Source organism: Xyrauchen texanus, chromosome 24 (assembly GCF_025860055.1).
Source record: "Xyrauchen texanus isolate HMW12.3.18 chromosome 24, RBS_HiC_50CHRs, whole genome shotgun sequence".
Lineage (NCBI taxonomy): Eukaryota > Metazoa > Chordata > Actinopteri > Cypriniformes > Catostomidae > Xyrauchen > Xyrauchen texanus.
This window is the reverse complement of record NC_068299.1, coordinates 1,642,167-1,666,062: the sequence shown is the minus strand read 5'-3', so window position 1 is coordinate 1,666,062 and position 23,896 is coordinate 1,642,167. Positions and strand designations below refer to the sequence as shown.

The 23,896-nt window shown below is 42.0% G+C and overlaps 1 protein-coding gene across 2 annotated transcripts in view; it reads left to right on the top strand.

Annotated features, from left to right (window-relative positions):
• The window catches only part of LOC127617591 (heparan sulfate glucosamine 3-O-sulfotransferase 1-like), a 64,648-nt gene that overhangs the window by 5,770 nt on the left and 34,982 nt on the right, over positions 1 to 23,896 (top strand). Inside the window, exon 1 of one of the 2 annotated variants that reach the window (XM_052089580.1) lies at positions 18,136 to 18,253. The exons of the other annotated variant lie outside the window; for it this stretch is intronic. The gene's annotated coding sequence lies outside the window, so the exon portion shown is untranslated. Of the gene's footprint in view, positions 1 to 18,135; positions 18,254 to 23,896 lie in introns of those variants that run through there. 2 annotated transcript variants of the gene reach the window in all.

The following is a 23,896-nucleotide window of genomic DNA, read 5'->3' as shown; positions in this document are numbered from 1 at the left end:
GGTCTTATTTAACCCCATGCAGGATCAAAAGAAACTAAATGAACTATGTTTTATGTAATGTATCAAAATTAGAGTTGTGTTTCAGGGATCATTAAAAGATCATACATTTTTGAAGAGAGACATTATTTTTCCCACAATCATTTTATTATTATTATTATTATTTAAATATCATATTCAATTATGTATAAATGCTTGATTGTTTAAATAATATAGCATTATTTATTTTACATTATGGTAAGAGTATTATTTTTTATCCATAATACTGATAGTACACTGCAATGCCAATGTGCCCAAATTACACATTTACCTGTTAACCTGTTGATACACAATCGCCCACACGCGGTGGTGACGTCACTCTGCTTACATTTAATATATAATTTACCATCTATAAATGTAATTAATGTTACATTATACATCGTTTCAAAGGTCTAAGGGTTCAACATTGATATCCGATCTCTGTTTCACGATAGCAATTCTCCAGAAAACATGCGATATCAAAACGGGACTTTTATTATGAAAACATGCGATATCAAAACGGGACTTTTATTATGAAAACATGCCATATCAAAACGGGACTTTTATTATGAAAACATGCCATATCAAAACGGGACTTTTATTATGAAAACATGCCATATCAAAACGGGACTTTTATTATGAAAACATGCCATATCAAAACGGGACTTTTATTATGAAAACATGTCATATCAAAACGGGACGTTTATTATGAAAACATGCCATATCAAAACGGGACGTTTATTATGAAAACATGCGATATCAAAACGGGACTTTAATTATGAAAACACGATCGCCAGATGAATCCAGTTCAACACACTTGGGTCAATCGTCCATGACAAGCGTTCATTAAAAACATCCAATCGCACTTTTTGTCCATAAAAGTGATAAATGTGAGAATTATTGATATATTCTCCATTGTTTACATGAGATCTCGCCTTCGTCATCGTTCTTCATCAAACTGCAATCTGAGCAGCATTCATGTTGTAAAACTGTTTATGATCTGATATATTAGAGTCTCATAAACAAAACCAGCCGTCTCCAAAGTCTATTTTAAAAATGTGGCGTAGTTTCATTCATATAGTCGAGCAGTGCCGTCAGATTTAGTGTTGTCTTGAGAGGCGGAGCCTTAATTTTACTCTGAACACTTCCAGAGATTTTACAGAGATTAAAGCTGCAGGAACTCATTTATTATTAAATCATCTTCAGATTAGAAACGAAACTTCTTTAGACTCGTGACTTTGAGGACATTGTATTTCTGGGTTGTCTCTGCATTTTTATTATTGTTTATTTTAGATTATAAAAACACGTTCAGCACAAAATATTTCCATTACTATAAACTTCAGCTTCTCTAACTTTAATAAATAACAACATATATTCATTCTGAAACTTGTGAAATAAAGCCCAAAGTTTCTTCTTTCAAACGATACCACAACTGTGTCCGTACTCCAAAGCGTCCCGTAAATACAACCATTTCAGTTCAGGTCATTTTCATGCTTTGTGCTCAAAAAGGGGGCGTTCATCAATGGGTTTAAATCACTTAAAAAGGAGGATTTTAGGCTTAAATGAAGTATAGCTTCAACAAAATGGGAACAGAAATGGCTGTTTCCCAATCAGTGGCCATTTTCAAACTATTATGGGCATTTTTCAACTATCCAGTGAAAGTAGTGGGCAAATCGAGTAAAGCGGTTTGAAAATGCCAACCAGTGCTAATGCCAATTAGGAAACGGCCATTTTTGCATGAACGTTTAAACCGTTAAAAGCTTTAAATGCAACAAAAAAATCTGCTTCTTGGTAAATGTTCCTTAAGATAGGCTTAATTTTCATTATGCATGCAAGATGTTTACAGTAAATAAATATTTTTTTTATATATAATGTCATTTTCTTTTTCGTGGCGAACCCTGGACATGTTCTTGACGTGGTTTTGTAAGATTCACCTCATTTAGCTTGTGATTTAGTGTTGGACAGAGAAACTACAGAATCCTAAATGAATAATACATCAAAATGTTCAAGTAGTACAAAGAATAAAATGTTCTTGTACCTGTCAGACTACAGAGCCTTCTAGAAGGATTCTTCAGAGACTGGCACAGAGTGTGGTAATATGCCACGGCTAGAGGAGTCATTTGTCATGGGCGTATGAGTCGATGGCTGCAGGCGATGTGTAACTCATGTGACGCCCACAGGACAGACATGTCAAGACTCTCCGCTGACTTTTGTTCTTCACATGGAACGCTCTGTTATACGGTGAATGCTGAAGTGGGCAAAACACAGATTAGCCTCTGAGGGATCCTCGGTGCTTTTCAACATTTCCCCTCTGATCTAGTGCTTAAAGGAGGCCTTGTATGAGCCCAATTCTCAGATTTAAGGACCCTTTTGAAGTCCAAAAGAAGCTAAGCACACAGTTTTGGTCACAGATGGCATTGCATTATGTTTACCTTGCAGTTTTTTGCAAACATCAAATGCTGCAACATCTTGCAACTCTCAACATGCTAAAAATACTCCATACCAGGGGAGCTTTTCTGGTGTTGCTTTTGGTTTTCCCATTGTACCAAAGTTGCTTATTATGCAAAAGTAAGCAAAAATATCCATCCATCCATCTTCAACCGCTTATCTGAAGTCAGGTCGCGGGGGCAGCTGCTCCAGCAGGGGGCCCCAAACTTCCCTATCTCGAGCCACATTAACCAGCTCTGACTGGGGGACCCCGAGGCGTTCCCAGGCCAGTGTGGAGATGTAATCTCTCCACCTAATCCTGGGTCTTCCCTGAGGCCTCCTCCCAGCTGGACGTGCCTGAAACACCTCCCTAGGGAGGCGGCCGGGGGGCATCCTTACCAGATGCCCAAACCACCTCAACTGACTCCTTTCAACGCAAAGGAGCAGCGGCTCTACTCCGAGCTCCTCACGGATGACTGAGCTCCTCACCCTATCTCTAAGGGAGAAGCCCGCCACCCTTCTGAGGAAGCCCATTTCGGCCGCTTGTACTCGCGACCTAGTTCTTTTAGTCATGATCCAGCCTTCATGACCATAGGTGAGTGTAGGAACAAAAATTGACCGGTAGATCGAGAGCTTTGCCTTTCGGCTCAACTCTCTTTTCGTGACAACGGTGCGATAGAGCGAGTGCAATACCGCCCCCGCTGCCCCGATTCTCCGGCCAACCTCCCGCTCCATTGTCCCCTCACTCGTGAACAAGACCCCGAGGTACTTGAACTCCTTCACTTGGGGCAATACCTCCTTCACTACCTGGAGTACGCACTCCATCGGTTTCCTGCTGAGAACCATGGCCAAGCAAAAATATCAGATATTAAAATGTATTGACGACGTTGTTCTCATGTGTGAAGTGTTCAGCATTTCAAATGACCCCATGCCCATATGGTTCTGTTCTGGTCCTATTTTTACTCCAAAATAATGGTATATAATGCATACGGATGGTCATTTCTAGGGCATACCTAGATAAAAAAAACAAAACGGCATTACATTTGCACTGAGATAAAATCATTCCGAGTCATCAAATGTTATGTAATCACTTTAAAAATGTTTAGGGGGTAAACTATCTATTTAACAACGTCATGCATCCGCAGCGCCAACCAATGCATTGAACTGGGACAGCAATATTCACATTTACATTTATGCATTTGGCAGACACTTTTATCCAAAGCGACTTACAGTGCACTTATTACAGGGACAATCCCCCCGGAGCAACCTGGAGTTAAGTGCCTTGCTCAAGGACACAATAGTGGTGGCTGTGGGGATTGAACCAGCGACCTTCTGATTACCAGATTACCAGTTATGTGCTTTAGATCACAGCAATATTTAGGTCAGAGAAGCAGTTCTATTGTTTCCCATAGCAGGCAAAGACGCAAAGGAAAATGAAATTCCAATATTCAAATGGTATTTTTACTAGCCGAATTTACTAGTAGCGAGTCCTTGATTTATCGATTACTCGTGCACATCCCTCACGGATTGGATTACTCCAAACCATTCTCGAACTTGCATGTGCTTGGGAGAATTGACCCACATTTACATGCCTTATTTTTCCTCTCCAGCCCACATTTGAACTTAGTCATACATGTCTTTAAAGGTCTGGCCTAGATTTGGCTCATTTGGCTTCTGTTGAGAGCTCTCGTGAACTCTTTTAAATTGGCTCAGCTGTAGATTGATGTGATCAGTCAGAGCAGATTCCTGATTGGCCCTTTAGGGAACAAATAAAGATTAGCTTCAGCGCTACACTTTGAGCTCGCAAACTTCCCAAACTGAACGACATCGTTCTCTTCAAAAGCCTTAAGACATAACCGAGCATAAGCCTCCTGGGATCTCATTTATTAGTCAAGGAGTCATTAGCATTTCTGAGCGGCTTCTACGGTTATCTGGCCTCTTTAGTGCTGCGAGGTGCGAGGCGGCTGCCAATGTGTCGTCCATGCCATCTCTCGCTTGTATATAAAACATAACTCGCTGTAAATTACGGTAAGGGCCAAAACTAGGCTAGTACTCATATTTGCATATTTGAGCCGGTCTGCATTATTCATGTGTGCGCCAAGATACTTCTTGACCATTTTTTACCTTCACTTCATGATCTCACTCTTGTTCAGAACTGATTTTGTTGTTCTTAAGCCATTTTGCCACAACTTTTTAGGTATGCTTGGGGTTATTGTCCATTTGAAAGACCCATTTGTGACCGAGCTTTAACTTCCTGTCTGATGTCTTGAGATTTTGCTTCATTATATCCACATCATTTTCCTTCCTCATGATGCATCTATTTTGTGAAGTGCATCAGTCCCTCCTGCAGCAAAGCACCCCCACAACATGATGCTGCACCCCCATGCTTCACGGTTGGGATGGTGTTCTTCGGCTTGAAAGCCTCAACCTATTTCCTCCAAACATAACAATGGTCATTATGGCCAAACTGTAAAGAATTTCATCAGACCAGAAGACATTTCTCCAAAAAGTAAGATCTTTGTCCGCATGTGCACTTGCAAACTGTATTCTGTATATATTCTGTGCACTTGCAAACTGTATAAAGGCGGCTGGTGATGACGGTTCGAGAGAGAGTGAGAATTACTGGCATGTCCGTTATGTGTGTGTTTGTGTCTTCCCAATGTAAAGGGATCAATGGAAAGGAGGAGGCGAGAACAGGCTTTTCAATATAAATAATAGTTTAATGATAAACTAAAACAGAAGACACAGACACACATGACGGACATGTCCGTAAACGATCTGTCGAACCGTCGTCACCGGCCGCCTTTATCCCTCGCTTGGGGACCGGGCGTGCGACATTCCAGCCCGGCCCCGCCCCCCTCCGCTCCACACACGTATATGCAACATACACGTATATAAAAAATGCACGGATATGCAAAATGCACGGATATAAAAAATGCACGTATATGCAAAATACACGTATATAAAAAATGCACGGATATGCAAAATGCACGGATATGCAAAATGCACGGATATGCAAAATGCACGGATATAAAAAATGCACGGATATGCAAAATGCACGGATATGCAAAATGCACGGATATGCAAAATACACGTATATAAAAAAATGCACGTATATGCAAAATACACGTATATAAAAAAATGCACGGATATGCAAAATGCACGGATATGCAAAATGCATGGATATGCAAAATGCACGGATATGCAAAATGCATGGATATGCAAAATACACGTATATAAAAAATGCACGTATATGCAAAATGCATGGATATGCAAAATGCACGGATATGCAAAATGCACGGATATGCAAAATGCATGTATATAAAAAATGCACGGATATGCAAAATGCACGTATATAAAAAATGCACTTTTTGTTAGTAAGCATGTTTAATATAACCTTTTAAGTCGGGTGGAAGCTGAATAATCGGTTTAGAGCTGATGATTAATCATTGCAATAATCGCCCGAATAGTTCAATAATCGTTCTAATAATCGTTAGATTAGTCGATTATAAAAAATAATGGTTAGATGCAGCCGTAATTTCTTATGCATAGCACCATGGCAGAAATAATAAATTTTTTGCTGAGTTGCAAGCTCGAAGTCCAAATGAAATGCAACGAGAGAGAAAGGCTGAGTGTCGTGAAATAGTATAAAGACGATAAGTAGACGACGCAACTTTATGTTGTTTCTCACGACTGGCGAAGTTTGATTTGCCATCTCTTGTTTTTGACTCTTTATCTCAGAGTTAGCTGCAATGCGAAAATACATTTCTTAAGTGGAAATGTAAACGTAACTTGTGTTATGCACCGTGCAATTGCTGAGCAATATTGCAATACACAATGTGTGTGTGTGTGTATACCGATTATTTTACAACAGTTTTATCGTTTTTAACTCTAGTGTTAGCACTGATTTCAGACTTCTCATTGCTTTCTGAAAAATCGCATCTTTCGGTTTGCGTCCATCACGTTGTACATACAGAAGAAAGTAATAAACCGAAATGAAGTACCTATCATTTTTAAGTACTACCTGGAAAAATGCTTTGATTGCGTTCCCTCATACAACCTCCCCCAACTCAAATAACATCAGAAGTTTGATGGGACTGGCTCATTAATGCTAAATGTATTCCGATGAGAGTTCAGGACGTGTACCTCGGAATGACAGGCTTTGTGCTTTCTTCTGTTCAATCTACTGTCATTTGGGAATAATTGGACAGCAGTGCATTTGGAGTGCAGTTTGAGAGGCGGTTTTGAAGGGAGTTGTTGAAAACGAGGCACTTGACACCTAATTTAAAATATTTTTTCATCACAAATTCAGAGGCACATGTATTATGGGGTGAATTTACCTTTCCACTTGATGAGCGCGCAGGACATTTATTCATGGCGTTTGTTTGCTTCAGATGAGAGAGAAAGCCGCCATTACCGCATGCTGTTCCTCTTTATTCCGCTCTATAAGCATTGCATTGGTTGTGTCGCATGTTGTCGGTTTGCTGCACAATTACACAGTGAATATGTGTTTAATGGCATTGTTTCTCAAATACCTGCATGAAGCAGGAGCCAAAATACCGCAGTGTTTAGTATTGCATAGTGTGAAATGAAATTACCCAGAGATTAAAGCCGTCTCATTGAAACTTACTTTATTATGCCACTCATCTTCTATTCTGTGTGGCTGGAGTTATTTATTGTTTATTTCATTTTTATACTTTCATAAAAGTGTTTTGTTGTTCGATGAAATAGTGAAAAGACAGAAATGTTGGATGTGCTCAAGTGTGCCGCACAAGCCCTCAAAAGTGAAGCCCAAACGTCTCGATTGCCCCCCGATGGCTGGTCCTAGTATAGGTCATAAGCCCCGCCTCCCCATGTTATTCAACGGGATGTGAGACCAACTAAACAATTAAATGCCACTTCACATATCTTTTTTCCAAAGATAGTTTCTGTCATTTACTGTCGTTTCTATCACGTTGATGTCATTTCAAGTGTTTGTTTTCAAAATAAGTTTGTTTTTAGTTATTTGATGCTATAAAAACGGTGCTGTGACATCATGATTGACAGCTGTGATTGACAGGTCCTCTGAGTGAAGTAGTCACTGAAGCACCAACTGACTTTTTTTCGGGATCTTCGGAGGACTGAGGAAATTGGAGCTTTAAATTTAATATCTACATTTCTTTAATTAATTATTTCACACCGTCATAAGTCAAAAGTCAAAAGTGCAGGGGCGTGTGCTTGCGATCGATTCGGCGAGAGTGAGGGCGGGGCCTTGATTTCGCGGCTTTACTTCCTGCTCACTACTGCGCAGGTCTGGTCCCGAAATCGCAACTGCGCAGACTCAAGTCCCAAGATGTCAGCGCCATATCGGGACACTGGCGGCTTCAGTTCTCACCAATGGAAAAGAGTGAAGGGGCGTCGGCCATCTTTTTTTACAGTCTATGGATGTGCTCCACGCAAGATTTGCTAAGGCAAGCATCATTATTGCTATTGCTCGTGCTTTGGGTCGGGAATTTTACACATTATGTACTTTTAAAAAGCCCTTTTCCAGATTTGTGCATGTCGGACAATGAGCTGCCAATTGAGCAGAGATTCTAAATTAGAATTTCTACCTTAAATGTTTTAAAAATTCAAATAATATTCAAATTTTAAAGTCAGCTGATTTATAAAGTGACGTTGTTTCCTTTATCCACAAGAGGGCGCAATAAATACATACATGGTAAATGGTATTCAAACACTCATTCAATCCTCTACGATCATGTTGGAGAAAGAATCGTCATCGGCTAGTAAATGATAGTAAATAGTAGTAAATCGCCAGACTTTTGACGACATGTAAGCATGTAAAATAAAATGTATATTAAGCAAAGTGAGAGAGGGGTCCTCTTCATATATATTCACACAATATAGTATATCGTTATTTTTTATTTTAAATGATTTTAATCACATTTGACCTTTTTTATAATTGTACAAATGTCACATTCTATCAATTTATATGATGCCATGAAATCGCATTTTTAATAATGATGATACAAGCTGTTATTTTGTACACATTTGTAACAAACAATTCAGAAGGTATGAACATAATAATGAAAATTAGGGGTCACGATTGTGACATTTGGCTGACAATTAATTGTCAAACTAATAATTGTGATTATGACTGATTACTGTTTTAGGACTATGATGATTATTTATCATAAAACTCACTATGTGAGCTTCATGCACACAACAAAGTCATTTATACACATTTATTGAGATTCTGTTTCTTGCATTTGAGCATCTTCTCTGTCTCACTGCATGTTATTAACACTGTGTGAATAAACCCACAATGATCACGGATATATACCTTATAGGTTTATACCTTGTTTATATTTTGGTGGGAGTTTTGCACACGCCTCTGTAGACGGCGTGCACATCAGAGCTCTTGAAGTGGTTCATCTTCACTCGATCTGCAGAGAGATGCTCTTGTGACGTCAGCGGTGCGGTTCCCTGAGGTGTTTGGAGTTCAAGTGAATGAGACACAAGTGCTTTTTCCTGTGCTCTCATGAGACGTCATGCAGGGAAAGATGAGGCTGAATCCAGCTTAATCAACTGCTTTTTATTCAGTAAAGGGGCCTCGGACATACACAACTCTAGCACTGGCGAGTTACATTTTAAAATGTACTTGCCAGTGGCTAATAACAGATGTTTTTTGGTCACATAGTGCGAAATTTACTCGCAATGTAGAGGGCTGTATTCACACATTCACTCACCAATCATGGTAGAGCTGCCATGCAAGGTGCTAGTCTGCCATTGTGAGCAACTTGGGGTTCAGTGTCTTGCCCAAGGACACTTCGGCATGTGGAGTCATGTGGGCCGGGAATCAAACCACCAACCCTGCGATTAGAGGCCGACCCGCTCTACCACCTGAGCCACAGCCACCCCAATCACTGGCCATAACCACTGCTATATTATTGCATAGAATATTCCTATACTGGCATAAAATAAACAATGTTTCAGTCGGTCCATATTCTCAAATGTTAAGTCAGAAGTTAAATGAAGGGGGGCACTTCAATAGGCCGTCCACATGGTGTTACACTTGTTCACTGATGCCACAGTATACCACCTCTGACTCCAGCCATAATACCACATTGTTTTTATTCAGTATAGTTGTATGTAGCGTAGCAATATTCACAGAGAGCAGTGGTATTCGGCTGAACTCTGTGGTGAAGCGGCTCAGAAGATGAGCACAGGTCAGGGGCTGTTCAATCAGACGGAACACAACAGACCGGAACCGAATGTGAGAATCTCGAGAGGCACATTTCCAAGTCGAACTCCTTTCCTGACAAAACGTATAAAAACGTTGACGCTATCACACCTGGAGTCGTGAGTTCGAATCCAGGGCGTGCTGAGTGACTCCAGCCGGGTGTCCTAAGCAACCAAATTGGCCCGGTTGCTAGGGAGGGTGGAGTCACATGGGGTAACCTCCTCGTGGTGGTGATTAGTGGTTCTCGCTCTCAATGGGGCGTGTGGTGAGTTGTGTGTTGATCGTGGAGAGTAGCATGAGCCTCCACATGCTGTGAGTCTCCGCGGTGTCATGCACTACAAGTCACGTGATCAGATGCGCGGATTGACGGTCTTGGAAGCGGACGCAATTGAGACTTGTCCTCCACCACCCGGATTGAGGCGAGTAACCGCGCCATCACGAGGACCTTCCACATGTTTGTAATGAGTTTACTTCAACAAAAGGTATTTGTTCTCCCCCTTTATATTCGTCCTGCACAGACACGCATTAACTTGCGGGACATGAGCCATATCTAGAGACCAGAATATTTTAGAGACTGACTTGGGCCTATCAGCAATTATCTAGCAACCACCAACAATGCCCTAGCAACCAAATAGCCTTCTAATCCTCCAACTAAATATCCATCTATCCATTTTTTGTGAGGTATGACCCATTTGCCAATTGAATGTTTCTAGACTTTTCTTTTCTTCTGAGTGCATAGGTTGATTAGGTTTGTGTCATGTTTGTGAAATATGCCCTCGTTCTGCCTCTGTCCCCCAGAGTGGAATATATTAAGGTTTAATTTAGGATCTTATTTTAATTGAAATGTGTTTCGTTGAAATGAGACTCCACTTGTCCTCTGAGATTTTAAGATAACGAGGGCAGACGTTTGTCTGGCGCTTTGACAAGGTGATGTGAAAAGGACGATCTGTGGTCCGATCGCACTCACAGATATATGAAATGATATCAACTGGTTAAAAGGCTCACGCCTTTTATAAGCTTTGCCCTTATGAAACAACTAACAGACCCATTGCAAATATCCCAGGATGGGGATCTCAAAAAGGACAGGTTTTGATCTAGTCCAAGGGTCAGCAACTTGCGGCATGCGTGGCAACATTGGCAAGTGGAGGGATAATCGCTGGCATACAAGCAACAGTCCCTCGCACCTGCATGCCAATCTACATCTTGATGTAATCGTTTCTTGTGATCATGCAGCGGGTTTTTACGAGCTGAATGGGAGGTTAAGCGCTATTAAAGTGTGACGAGACTGCAGTATGGCGTTCGTGCATCACGAGCATATGACATAATGTGACATGAAAGCTCAGCATAGCAGAAAACATGCTCTAGTTTTTTTTTGGGGGGGGTTGTGGGATTCAGATGCATTATAGAGGATGTTAGCTCGAGGTGCATGGACGGATGCACTAGGTTTTACACTAGGGCTGGGCGATACATCGAATACCCACGATATGCATCCATCCATCCATCCATCCATCTTCAACCGCTTATCCGAAGTCGGGAAGTCCTTACCAGATGCCCAAACCACCTCAACTGACTTATTTCGACGCAAAGGAGCAGCGGCTCTACTCCGAGCTCCTCACGGATGACTGAGCTCCTCACCCTATCTCTAAGGGAGAAGCCCGCCACCCTTCTGAGGAAGCCCATTTCGGCCGCTTGTACTCGTGACCTAGTTCTTTCGGTCATGACCCCTATACCCACGATATGCAATGGTGGCCAAATGTTTGGTATAATGTACAGATTCTGCTCTTATGGAATGAAATTGGTACATTTATTCACCAAAGTGGCATTCAACTGATCACAGTGTATAGTCAGGACATTAATAATGTGAAACATGATCTTTGAACATTCACTTTCAATTGATAAACGGTAAAAGACGGTAAAATTGTTAAGATCCCGCAGACCCCGCTGCTTTGGTGTCTCTGGACCCCCTGTGCCGTTTTATAGAGACTGTTTTGACTGTTGAGAATTAATTTTTTCTTCTTTTCTTCCATCAACATTGAAATAAAAAATGAAGTGCAACGTGTAAATGTGTATCGTGATAAATATCGATATCGAACAATATGAAAAAGATTATCGCGATAACAACTTTGGCCATATATCCCAGCCCTGATGCCCACTCAAACCTTTTCTTTTTGTGTTTCTGTTTCAAAAGTGTTTTTTTCTTTGCGATTCTTCCCATAAGTCCTCCTGAGTCTCTTTACTGTTGTTCATGAAACTGGTGTTGAGCGGGTAGAATTCAATGAAGCCGTCAGCGGAGGACATGTGAGGCGTCTATTTCTCAAACTAGAGACTGGTATTTACTTTTTAAGTCAGTTGCATAACGTTTTAGACTGGTCTAATTTAAGACAAAAAAAGTAAGACTGGTTCCCCTTGGCTAACTTTCCTTTACAATCTATGTTGCCATGGAAACGAATAAACTGTCAAGTGCTCTAGATTCACAAAAGTGGCTCGGACTTTGTCTTGCGGTATGGCACGTTTTAATATTTGCTTTTATGAAAGGACAATAAGAAGAGAGAGTTTTCAAAGACCGTTATTAACATTATTACTCACAAGACTGTCCAAGCGGAGTTGATGTGACAGCGGTATGAGACTGTGTATCTTCCCCCGCTGTGGGTAACGTCCGCCCGGATACTCCGCGCTCCCTCCCCCCCGGGGATTCCCCAAAACATCGGAGATTCGTCTCCGTATATTTCAATGATCATGTCCGTTGTCCTTTTCAATTTAGGAGATGGTCCTCCCCCCGTTGCTGGGTTTTTTCACTTAAAAAATGTCCTTTTTTGCCTCTTGAACCATATTTTGAACATCTTTGATGGATCGTGAGACAGATGGGTTGACACTGTTAACTCTTTCCGTTATTGTGGTCCAAGCTTTGTGTTTTTTGCTATTGCCGTTGTAATCGTTAAATTTGTTCATTGAAGTCAATTTAGCAGCATTGTATTCCTCTAATATACAAATATTTTCCGCAAAGGAAAACTGTGACGATCGCGTACTGTCGGCCATTTTGTTTAAGTTGTTCAGAGTCTTATTTTTCCCACAAATCAATGCGATTTAGACTGTCTTGATAACGAGCTTATTTTATGCAATGGTCTTTCTTCAGTGACTTTAGTTAGTCAGACTATTTCTTAGACACAGTCTTAAGATAATGACTATGTTTGTGCAACCGGCCCCTGATGTACTTATCCTCTTGTTTAGTTGCACATCTGGTCTTCCACATCTCTTTCTGTCCTTTAGAGACAGTTGTGCTTTGTCTTTGAAGACTGTAGTTACACCTTTAGATTAAATCTTCATCAATTTCAAGCATTGTATCGCCTTAATTCCTCAAAACAATGATTGACTGATGAGTTTCTAGAGAAACATTTTGCTGATGTTATAAAATTCAACTATCGCAATAATTTTAATGAGCCTTTTATTTGGCCATTAAGTGTCATGGAGCGATCAGGAGACTAATTTCACGATCCTTCAGGGCTGTAAAAGTAATCAACATAACATCAAAATGGAGATATGATCATATGTGATTATTTACATTTATACATTTGGCAGACGCTTTTATCCAAAGTGACTTACAGTGCACTTATTACAGGGACAATCCCCCCGGAGCAACCTGGAGTTAAGTGTCTTACTCAAGGACACAATGGTGGTGACTGTGGGGATCGAACCAGCAACCTTCTGATTACCAGTTATGTGCTTTGGCCCACTACGCTACGCCACCACCACACTTTTAACTGTCAAAGGCTATGATTTAAATACAGATAAACGTGGTTTGTGTGCGTTTCAGAATGACCCGGCGACGTGTTGATCTGTGTGCACGCACGGGGACGGCGGGGCTCGTGTTTGTAGCGCAGTTCACCTGGATTGTGAAGTACGGCAGGTTCACGCATTTGCACAATTCCAAACATTAGTAACCGTTATTACGTTACAATGCAAATCTACAAACGCAGAAAAAGAGTTTGGAAGGAGAGTTTGACAGCAGTTCACATGATGCAAAACTAATCAAATCAGATTTCATAATAAAAGCTCCTGGTGAAGGCGAAATAAACATGGCCGCCGCACTTGCAGTGTCAAAATAAAAATATTTGTATTTAATGCCTTTGAAATATTAATTATACTTTGCTACAATGGCTGTTTAGATGAAATGATGGTCCCACTTCATTATCGAGATCTATATCGAATATCATCAATGTGCTGAAAGATATCGAGAGATAATTTCTGAATAGCCCTATATAACGCTAAAGATATTGTTTACGTGCCAAACGTGCATTTATGGCACCTCACAAACCTCGCTGTTCCAAACCTGTGTGACTTTCTTCCATAGACCCCAAAAGCACTGAATTTTAGTGCCTGAAATCCTCAGTCACCATTCACTGTCATTATATGGAGAAAATAAAATGCAATAAAAAGATGCTATGACACTGAATGGTGAATGAGACTAACATACAGCTTAGCATCTTTTAGAACAGCATGAGGGTGAGTAAATGATGACACAAGGCTAATTTTTGTGTGAACGGTCCCTTTAGGCATCTGACATTGGTTTAGACATCCTCGTCCACCACATTAAGCCATTAGTTTAACGGCTGCAGTTAAATGCGGAGAAATGACTCATTTAATGTCTGATTACAAAATAATAGAGAGCCATAAACAACGTCCGACTCTCAGCGCCAGATGCTAATACGTTGGCTCTCATGAGGTAACGAGCTCTTCAAGCATAGTGATGCGTGTGCAGACTCGGGCCATTTTTATGAAAACGCACAATACGGTGAAACGCTGTGATTCGGTATTAAAAAGCTCTTCATTCCAGCAATGCTGCTGCTTTTAACTCGATTCACTCAAACCCTTCCAGTTTCCCTCAGACGATCATGCGGCATGTTTCTTGCAGTGGCGTCAGCACTGTCTCCCGTGCACTCGCTGGATCACAAATGTTAATCATCAATGTGAGGTGCATTATGGGAGAATAGTGAGAATGCACTCACAGAATAGAAGCTGCTGGTAGATGGTACAGATATAATCGACCCGACTGGGAACAAGTGGTCCTGTGTAAATTGAGGTCCCTGTTGCATGATGATTAGAAGGTGTTTGATGGCTTAAACACATCTCAGTTGGATCGTTGGAAATACATGGAGCAATCACGAGTCATCGGCTGTATTGATCGTGTTTCGCTCCATCAGGGGGAACTCGAGTGAATTCAGTATCCGTTTTGGAGAGGGCAGCAGTGTGGGGTAGAATTCTAAATTCACTGAAACTGGTAACCAAACTTTTTGTACACCGCACAACTACTAATCTAATGTCCGGTGTAAGTAGTTGAGCCACTATTGCATGCATTATGAAATCATTGTTTAATTGTTTTAGTATTGATTTCATTTTCTTGCATCGAATGGACCTCGGTCATTACTTAAAGGGGAACCTATTATTCAAAATTCACATTTACATGGTGTTTGTACATAAATGTGAGTGGGCAGTGTGTGCACACAACCACCCTACAGCGTTAAAAGTGCACCCACTCCTCTTTCTTATATTTCTATTCATCAAAAACAGTGTCAAAATGAAGGCTTTACCTTTCTGCTCTAATGTGACGTCATGTTAGAGCAGGCCACGCCCACGACTGGTGACTGACTCCACCCTATTATCATAGCCCCCTCCCCTGAGTGATCTACACACAGTCTGCTGGAGCAGATACAGTGAGAAGAATAATGTCTCATAAGTGTCTGTTGTTGCTGTAAATGTGATCATAAGAGTCTTCATGTACTCCCGGCATCGCAGTGGACAAACTGGACTGGTAATCTGGCATACCGGGCATTTTCCCGGTGGGCCGACGCACTTTGGGGCCAATCGGGGGTGGACTGGCCATTGGGAGGAACGAGCGGGCCGGTGTGTCGGTCGTGAAATGGGCCGAATGGGCCACGATAATCTAAAATGAGCCGCTGCGTTATGCAGAACAGACCACAAAACGGCACCGCGATATGCAGAATAGGACAGCGAACACCCCCCGCTCAACTTTTGGGCCAGTTGCTCGGGCCGATTTCTCTTCCCAGTCCTGCCTGAACTCCGGTATTTACGCTGTCAGTCATATCGGTTCTGATTTGTTGTTGCTGTAGTAACCGAAGCATGAGCTGTAAAGGCACAGCCCTCTTCCAGAAAGGGGGCGGGGAGCAGCAGCACTTCATTTGCATTTAAAGAGACACACACGAAATCAGCGAGTTTTTGATTCCACCCAAAAAGAGGCGTTTATAACATGATATAATAAATGATCCGTGAGCTGAGAATTCACAGTCACATTCTGGGGACACCTGAGACTTATATTACATCTTGTAAAAAGAGGCATAATAGGTTTCCTTTTAAATATTTAAAAAACATTAAAAAAAAAAAATGTTTAAGAGGCAATGTTGTGCGACCAATGGGAAAAAAATATAAAATAAAAAGATATTTTTATTCATTGAAATATTTGAAATGAAAATGAGTGACTAAAAATGTCATTGATGCAGGATAATGAATGTTACGGCAATAAACAATGCTGTTAAACCGTTTTATTACATTAAATATTAATGACATAGAAAAAGTTCCATTTAATTAATTAGTTTAATCATGTACACTGTAAACCCAAATGTTGTCATAACTAGTAAAATCAAGTTGTCTTAATAAAACTCATATATATATATATATTATTATTATTATTATTATTATATGAGATATATATCTCATAACTCAATATGTAAATTACTTGTAACGTATTTTTCGCTAGCGAAAGTTGACGTTACATTTGCTAAAGCTCCTAACGTTGGTTAGCTAGCTACCGCTATCAATGCCCTCATCCGCTATAACTGATGTAAAAACACTAACACGTATGCGTGAGTGCTCTGTTAAATCATTCCTTATCTCTGCCGCCCATCTATATTGCTGCTCGCTGTATTTCTCCATTACGATCTACTGTCCTTGAAATAACCGCGTCTGCAGCTCTACTATAACAGCGCCTCATGCTGCGGGCCTGGGGAGAGATCCGTCACCGGACACCAATTCCGAGTAAACTTCCCTTCGCAGGAACGCAATGTGATGGTTGTACAAACAACAAAGCTATCAAAGTGAGTATCAAGTACAACAGCAGCACTATAACACGGGCCGCCATCTTGATTGTTTTGGTTGGATAGATCACATGACTGCGTCACATGACAACAAATACGTCATAATTTTCAGATATATCCATTTTCACAGTCCTCACTACAACGCGAAAACGACATTTTCAAATGTATCCACTTTGGAGGACAAAAACGCCGTCTCTGTGTCGACGGAAGGACAAGACGGGGAGGAAAAAGATTAGTCCAGTATTAGTGTGGACAAGGCGTAAGTCCTTGTGGTGGCGTAGTGACAATCCGGGTGGCGGAGGACGAATCTCAGTTGCCTCCGCGTCTGAGACAGTCAATCCGCGCATCTTATCCCCGTGGCTTGTTGAGCACGTTACCGTGGAGACGTAGCGCGTGTGGAGGCTTCGCGCTATTCTCCGCGGCGTCCACGCACAACTCGCCACATGCCTCACCGAGAGCGAGAACCACATTATAGTGACCACGAGGAGGTTACCCCATGTGACTCTACCCTCCCTAGCAACCGGGCCAATTTGGTTGCTAAGGAGACCTGACTGGAGTCACTCACCACACGCTCCACTGAGAGCGAGAACCACTTTATAGTGACCACGAGGAGGTTACCCCATGTGACTCTACCCTCCCTAGCAACCGGGACAGTTTGGTTGCTAAGGAGACCTAGCTGGAGTCACTCAGCATGTGATTCAAAGCGTGCTGAGTGACTCGAGCCAGGTCTCCTTAGCAACCAAATTGGAGTCTGGATTCAAACTTGCGACTCCAGGTGTGGTAGTCAGCATCTTTTCTCGCTAGTAGCTAGTAGTTTCACTTTGTTGTTAACGACTGCAACATATATTTAGTCACAATAGTAATTCATTAACTCCCCTCTATGTCCATGCAAAACGTTTACGAACAAAGCAAGCGCTGTAGGTAACCGTAGCTACAATATAATGGCAAATTAACCATTTGAACTACCTTTAACTGTTTTAACCGCTTAACTGCCACATCGGTTCTTACATGATGTCACAACTGTCGAGTCGGAGCTTTCGTACAATTGTTTTGAACATAATTACAAGTTATACGAAGTCGTGGGCGGATTCCACAAGTCGGAATCTCGTTATTGCGATAAATGTGACGTTTTGGAAACGCACCAATAGTGTTCTTTGTCCAGACTTTTTCCCTCTAGTTTCACATCACACACTGCTTTGAGTTGAACCTTTCCTCTGCACATGACGTTGATATGCAAGTGCTTACTCATGGAAATGTAGTGGTTTAATGATGGATGTCAGTGTGAGTGTTAGTATTGTGAAGCGGCCTCGGTGTGCACATGGACACCTGTGTTCCTTACATAAGAGTCTGAGGCAGTTTGTCAAAGAGAAAGTGGATGCAGCTGTTAAACCGCCTGTCTTCTTTCAGTGAGCTCTTACTGTGATTTTCGGTCAAATTCTCTGCAGCGAGGCTCTCGTCAACGCACTTGAGAAATGCTTTTGAAGTAAGTGTTTGTCTCGGATTGAGTGGCACGGTGTCGCTTTCTAGATAATTCTTATTCAGGTGGAGTAGCGCTGTGTTTTACAGTGTACCCATTGTTGCTCACGGAAAACTTCACATCATCTTGTTTAAGCCACTTTTGTTTCCTCAAGATGATTAAAGAGACAGACGTTTAGGCGTATGACGTCTCCCAGCAAAGAGGGCGAAGTACGTCTTTTAGTCTCCTTTTATATCTCTGTAGATCTGCAGTCTAGAAATCTGATAGTGGATTTTGCCAAATGAATAAATGTAAAACTACTGGCAATTATCAGCATAGATTTTTGCCTTTAACTGATAGGTCTAAAAAGCAACTATCGGCACCAATTAATTGGTAAAACCGATATATCGGACTTCCTCACTGTAGTCATATTAGTTGCATTTTCTTATTATTGAGAGAAACATTATATTGATGTTTACTCGCTGTCATAACACGCTTGACAGACATCACAATAAACTTTCAATTGCTTAAATATTCTCAAATAAAGTTTTTGCGTCATAGATGGAAAAATAAGAGCATGTGGGTTTGGAACAACATTAGGTTGGGTAAATAATGACAGTTCTAATTTTTGGAACATTTACTAGGGTTGCAATTTTTAGGATTGCTTAACGATTCTTTGTAATTTTGTGGAAGAAATAAATGAGTTCCCATGCGTCCTGGAAAACCTGGAATTTTGCATTGCAGTTTTCCAGTCATGGAAATTTATACAAATACCAAAATGTCCTGGAAAATCTGTAGAATAATAAAACTGTCGTGACCATGTTGCTAACGGGGTTTTTGTTACATGTATAAAAACATGGTAGCATTGTAACGATCAGGACTCAAACGATCAGTGTCAAAGTATTGGTAACGTTTTGTCGCTGCCGGCGGCTTCACGTTTAAACGGCATCAGCGGTCGACTGTCATGAACGAAGCCCTGTCACGTACATTCCCTATTCATCTGCTGTCATTTCTGCTTTGCTCTGAGGAAATGCTTTAAGTAATCATATATATAATATATAAACTTAAGACAATGACGACGGGGGCCTGGGTAGCTCAGCCAGTAAAGAAGATAGCAACCAATTGTCCCAGTTGCTAGGGAGGCTAGAGTCACATGGGGTAACCTCCTCGTGGTCGCTATAATGTGGTTCTCGCTCTCGGTGGGGCGTGTGGTGAGTTGTGCGTGGATGCCGCGGAGAATAGCGTGGAGCCTCCACACGCGCTACGGTAACACTCTTAACACTCCACATGATAAAATGCGCGGATTGACTGTCACAGGCGTGGAGGCAACTGAGATTTGTCCTCCGCCACCCGGAATGAGGCATGTTACATCTAGCCATTGTCTGTGTTTCTGTATTTCTTCTACGCCACCACGAGGGAATTGGGCATGCCGAATTGTGGAGAAAAGGGGAGAAAATAAAAATAAAAAAAGACAATGACGACGGACGCACCTCTGATTTTTTTTGAAAATTAATTCACACCTCCAGATAAAATGCAGAATATCATGGAATGACATATTTGGGGCAAATGATTGTTTGAATGCACAATTCATTAAAAACAAATCACAATATATCCTAGTGTGATTATTAAACAACATTATCATAATGCACTGTAAGTGCGCATGCAAGTGTGCGTGCGTGCGAGAGCTCTTGTGCGTGAGTGCGTGCGCGTGCGTGCGAGAGTGTGTGAGAGAGCGCGCGAGAGTGTGTGTGCGTGCGTGCGTGCGAGAGTTCTTGTGCGTGAGAGTGCGCGCGCGTGCTTGCGAGAGTGTGTGTGAGAGAGAGTGCGCGAGAGAGAGAGTGTGTGTGAGACAGAGAGAGTGTGCGTGCGACAGAGAGAGTGTGCGTGCGTGCGAGAGTTCTTGTGCGTGAGAGTGCGCGTGCGTGCGAGAGAGAGAGAGAGTGCGCGCGAGAGAGAGAGAGTGCGCGCGAGAGAGAGAGAGAGTGCGCGCGAGAGAGAGAGCGAGAGAGAGAGAGAGAGAGAGAGAGAGAGAGCGAGAGAGAGAGAGAGTGCGCGCGAGAGAGCGCGCGAGAGAGAGAGAGCGCGCGAGAGAGAGAGTGTGCGTGCGTGCGAGAGTTCTTGTGCGTGAGAGTGCGCGAGAGTGCGAGAGAGAGAGAGAGAGTGCGCGAGAGAGAGAGAGTGCGCGCGAGAGAGAGAGAGTGCGTGCGTGCGAGAGTTCTTGTGCGTGGGAGTGCGCGCGCGTGCGTGCGAGAGTGTGTGAGAGAGAGAGTGCGCGAGAGAGAGAGAGTGTGTGAGACAGAGAGAGTGTGTGTGTGTTTTAGATGACATAGAGCAGTGCACTCTGAAGCATGCATCACAAACAGATTATATATTTATTTATTTAAATCACAGCTTTTTGGGGTTGCACGAAAATACCAAAACTCCATGGCCATGCTCACTGACTTTGCATGTAAGGTGTATCAAATGGCGCTTAAGATATAGCAATCTTAAAATAAGGCCCAAAATATCCTGGAAAATTTTGCCTTGAAAGAGTGTGAACAATGCACACTCGACAACCATTAACTGACCCATGAAAGCCTATGCACACAAGTCTGGATTTTTGTGCAAATGTCTGTTCCAAGCTAGCTTTTGAATAGGAACAATGTATTCCTAAGGTGCTATTTACAACTGGTGCGACTAATTAAATAATATAGATGTAAACACATTCATAATACACATTCTTATACCTGCTGTTTCTCTTAATGTGCATTGTGTAATATGTATTTAACTGTGCCTGTTATTGTCCTAAAAGACTCTTTACATGTTGGGGCGGCTGTGGCTCAGGCGGTAGAGCGGGTCGGTCATTAATCTCAGGGTTGGCGGTTCGATTCCCGGCCCACACGACTCCACATGCCGAAGTGTCCTTGGGCAAGACACTGAACCCCAAGTTGCTCCCAATGGCGGGCTAGCACCTTGCATGCAGCTCTACCGCCATTGGTGTGTGTGTGTGGACTTGGCCTTGGCCTTAAACTACTTGAGACTAGACTTGCCCTCCTGACCAAAGACTTGAGATTAGACTTGGACCTCAGGGACTTGTCTGCTCTCCAGCACATCACTTACATTTCCTGCTAATTTCTATGTTTTAAAATGTATACATGTTGTGAATTCAAAATCAAGCACGTATTTCAGCAGTTTTCACAAAACAGTTTGTTTTGCCAGAAGTGAGTATCTGTTAAACTTTGAGTGAGGGAGCTCGTGCCTTTGTGTCAATCAAACTGATGGCAATGGAGAAAGGAAGCGCAATCATTTGGACTAAACCGTGCAACATCAAACCACGATTTCAGTTTCAATGTAATCAGTTATGCAGCAAAGTGTTTTGGTTTCTCCTCCTCATGTAATAAAGTGAGCACTGGGATGAGACTTTTAATTAAATCTCCACAGGGTTTAGATGACTGTATATTAAACCGTATAATGCTGAATATTATGTATAATGCTAGCAGTCCTCCAGATAATGCCAAATGTAATGTCTGATTTCACTAGAAAATCACTACGGACTTTATAATTGTTTTTTTATTTTTTATAAAAAATATCAAAATAGTGGTTAGTTGCAGCCCTAGTTCTCAGTTTCTCAGCAACACACACTTAAACGTCTTCCTCAATTGAAAACCTCTTCTAAAGTGAATATCCAGATGTATAAACATTCATACAATCAAAAGTAGTCTAGTGCAATACGGAGTGACATTTGGTACAATAGATCTGTGTTGTTTGAAATGCCTGCAGTATTGTGATATGTGAAGTGAGACGTGTGTGCTGGCCATTTTATACTCTCAGTGTTTGACTCATGAAGTCCTCAAGGGATGAGCTGCTAGTGGGGGTTTTATAGTTCACAATGAGGGCTGCTGGTTTAATTCCATGGACGGCTGACCCAGGAACTGGAGAGTAAGATCAAAATAGCCTGGTCTTGCGCATAGCGTTTAACCGCAAGAGGATTGGGTAGTACCTCATTTTTTAGCGTTGCTTTAAGGGTACAGTTTCAGCGAATGGTATTAAATCTATTGTGAATATTATTGTTTAAATTAGTGATGCACCGAAATGAAAATTCGGCTGATACCGTAAACTCTGGGCGAAAACCAAATGATAATATTTTAAATGAGACTTGTATGGAATAATGCACATTTTAATGTTAGTATTAGGGATGCACCAAATTGGTGGTGGCGTAGTGGGCTAATGCACATAACTGGTAATCAGAAGGTTGCTGGTTTGATCCCCACAGTCACCACCATTGTGTCCTTGAGTAAGGCACTTAACTCCAGGTTGCTCCGGGGAGATTGTCCCTGTAATAAGTGCACTGTAAGTCACTTTGTATAAAAGCGTCTGCCAAATGCATAAATGTAAATGTAAATCACTATTTCTATAAACACACATTTCATTATAAAATCGAGCTGACAGACATGAACTATATAAAAATGATGACCTTTATTGTATATTTATTTATTAAATGCATACTGATTCACAAAACTGATGTATGGCTTTAAGGGATTTTGAACATGATACACGAGCCATATGGATACTTTAATGGTGCTTTTATGCTTCTTTAATGTCATATTCGACATTGAATGGACACACAGTAACACACAATACTGGAGTGCTGGAAAACACATATTAATGACCAAAAGAGTGTCACTTATTTTTGGGGATGTGCAACATAAACCATGCTGTATCCATGCAAGTGTTTCTGTTATCGAATTGTAAATGAACCATTTCTAGCTAAATGTTTGGTGGTTGAAATTTTGGTGCATCCCTAGTTTAAAGTTCAAGTTAAAATGGTAAATGGTCTGTGCTTATATAGCGCCTTTTTAAGCCTTAACGGTGTTGAAAGCGCTTTACACTGTGACACACACACACACACACACACACACACACACACTCATACACCAATGGTGGCAGAGCTGCATGTAAGGTGCTAGCCTGCCATTGGGAGCAACTTGGGGTTCAGTGTCTTGCCCATTAGTGGCCGACCAGCTCTACCACCTGAACCACAGCCGCCCCTCATAAAATATTTATCGTGGTGGCGTAGTGACTCGCTTCAATCCGGGTGGCGGAGGACGAATCTCGGTTGCCTCCGCCTCTGAGACCATCAATCCGCGCATCTTGTCACTTGACTTGTTGAGCGCGTTACCGCGGAGACCTAGCGCGTGTGGAGGCTTCACACTATTCTCCGCGGCATCCACGCACAACCACACGCCCCACCAAGAGCGAGAACCACATTATAGTGACCACGAGGAGGTAACCCCATGTGACTCTACCCTCCCTAGCAACCTGGACAATTTGGTTGCTAAGGAGAGCTGACTGGAGTCACTCACCACACGCTCCACTGAGAGCGAGAACCACATTATAGCGACCACAAGGTGGTTACCCCATGTGACTCTACCCTCCCTAGCAACCGGGCCAATTTGTTTGCTAAGGAGACCTGACTGGAGTCACTCACCACACGCTCCACTGAGCGCGAGAACCACATTATAGTGACCACGAGGAGGTTACCCCATGTGACTCTACCCTCCCTAGCAACCTGGACAATTTGGTTGCTAAGGAGAGCTAACTGGAGTCACTCACCACACGCTCCACTGAGCGCGAGAACCACATTATAGCGACCACGAGGAGGTTATCCCATGTGACTCTACCCTCCCTAGC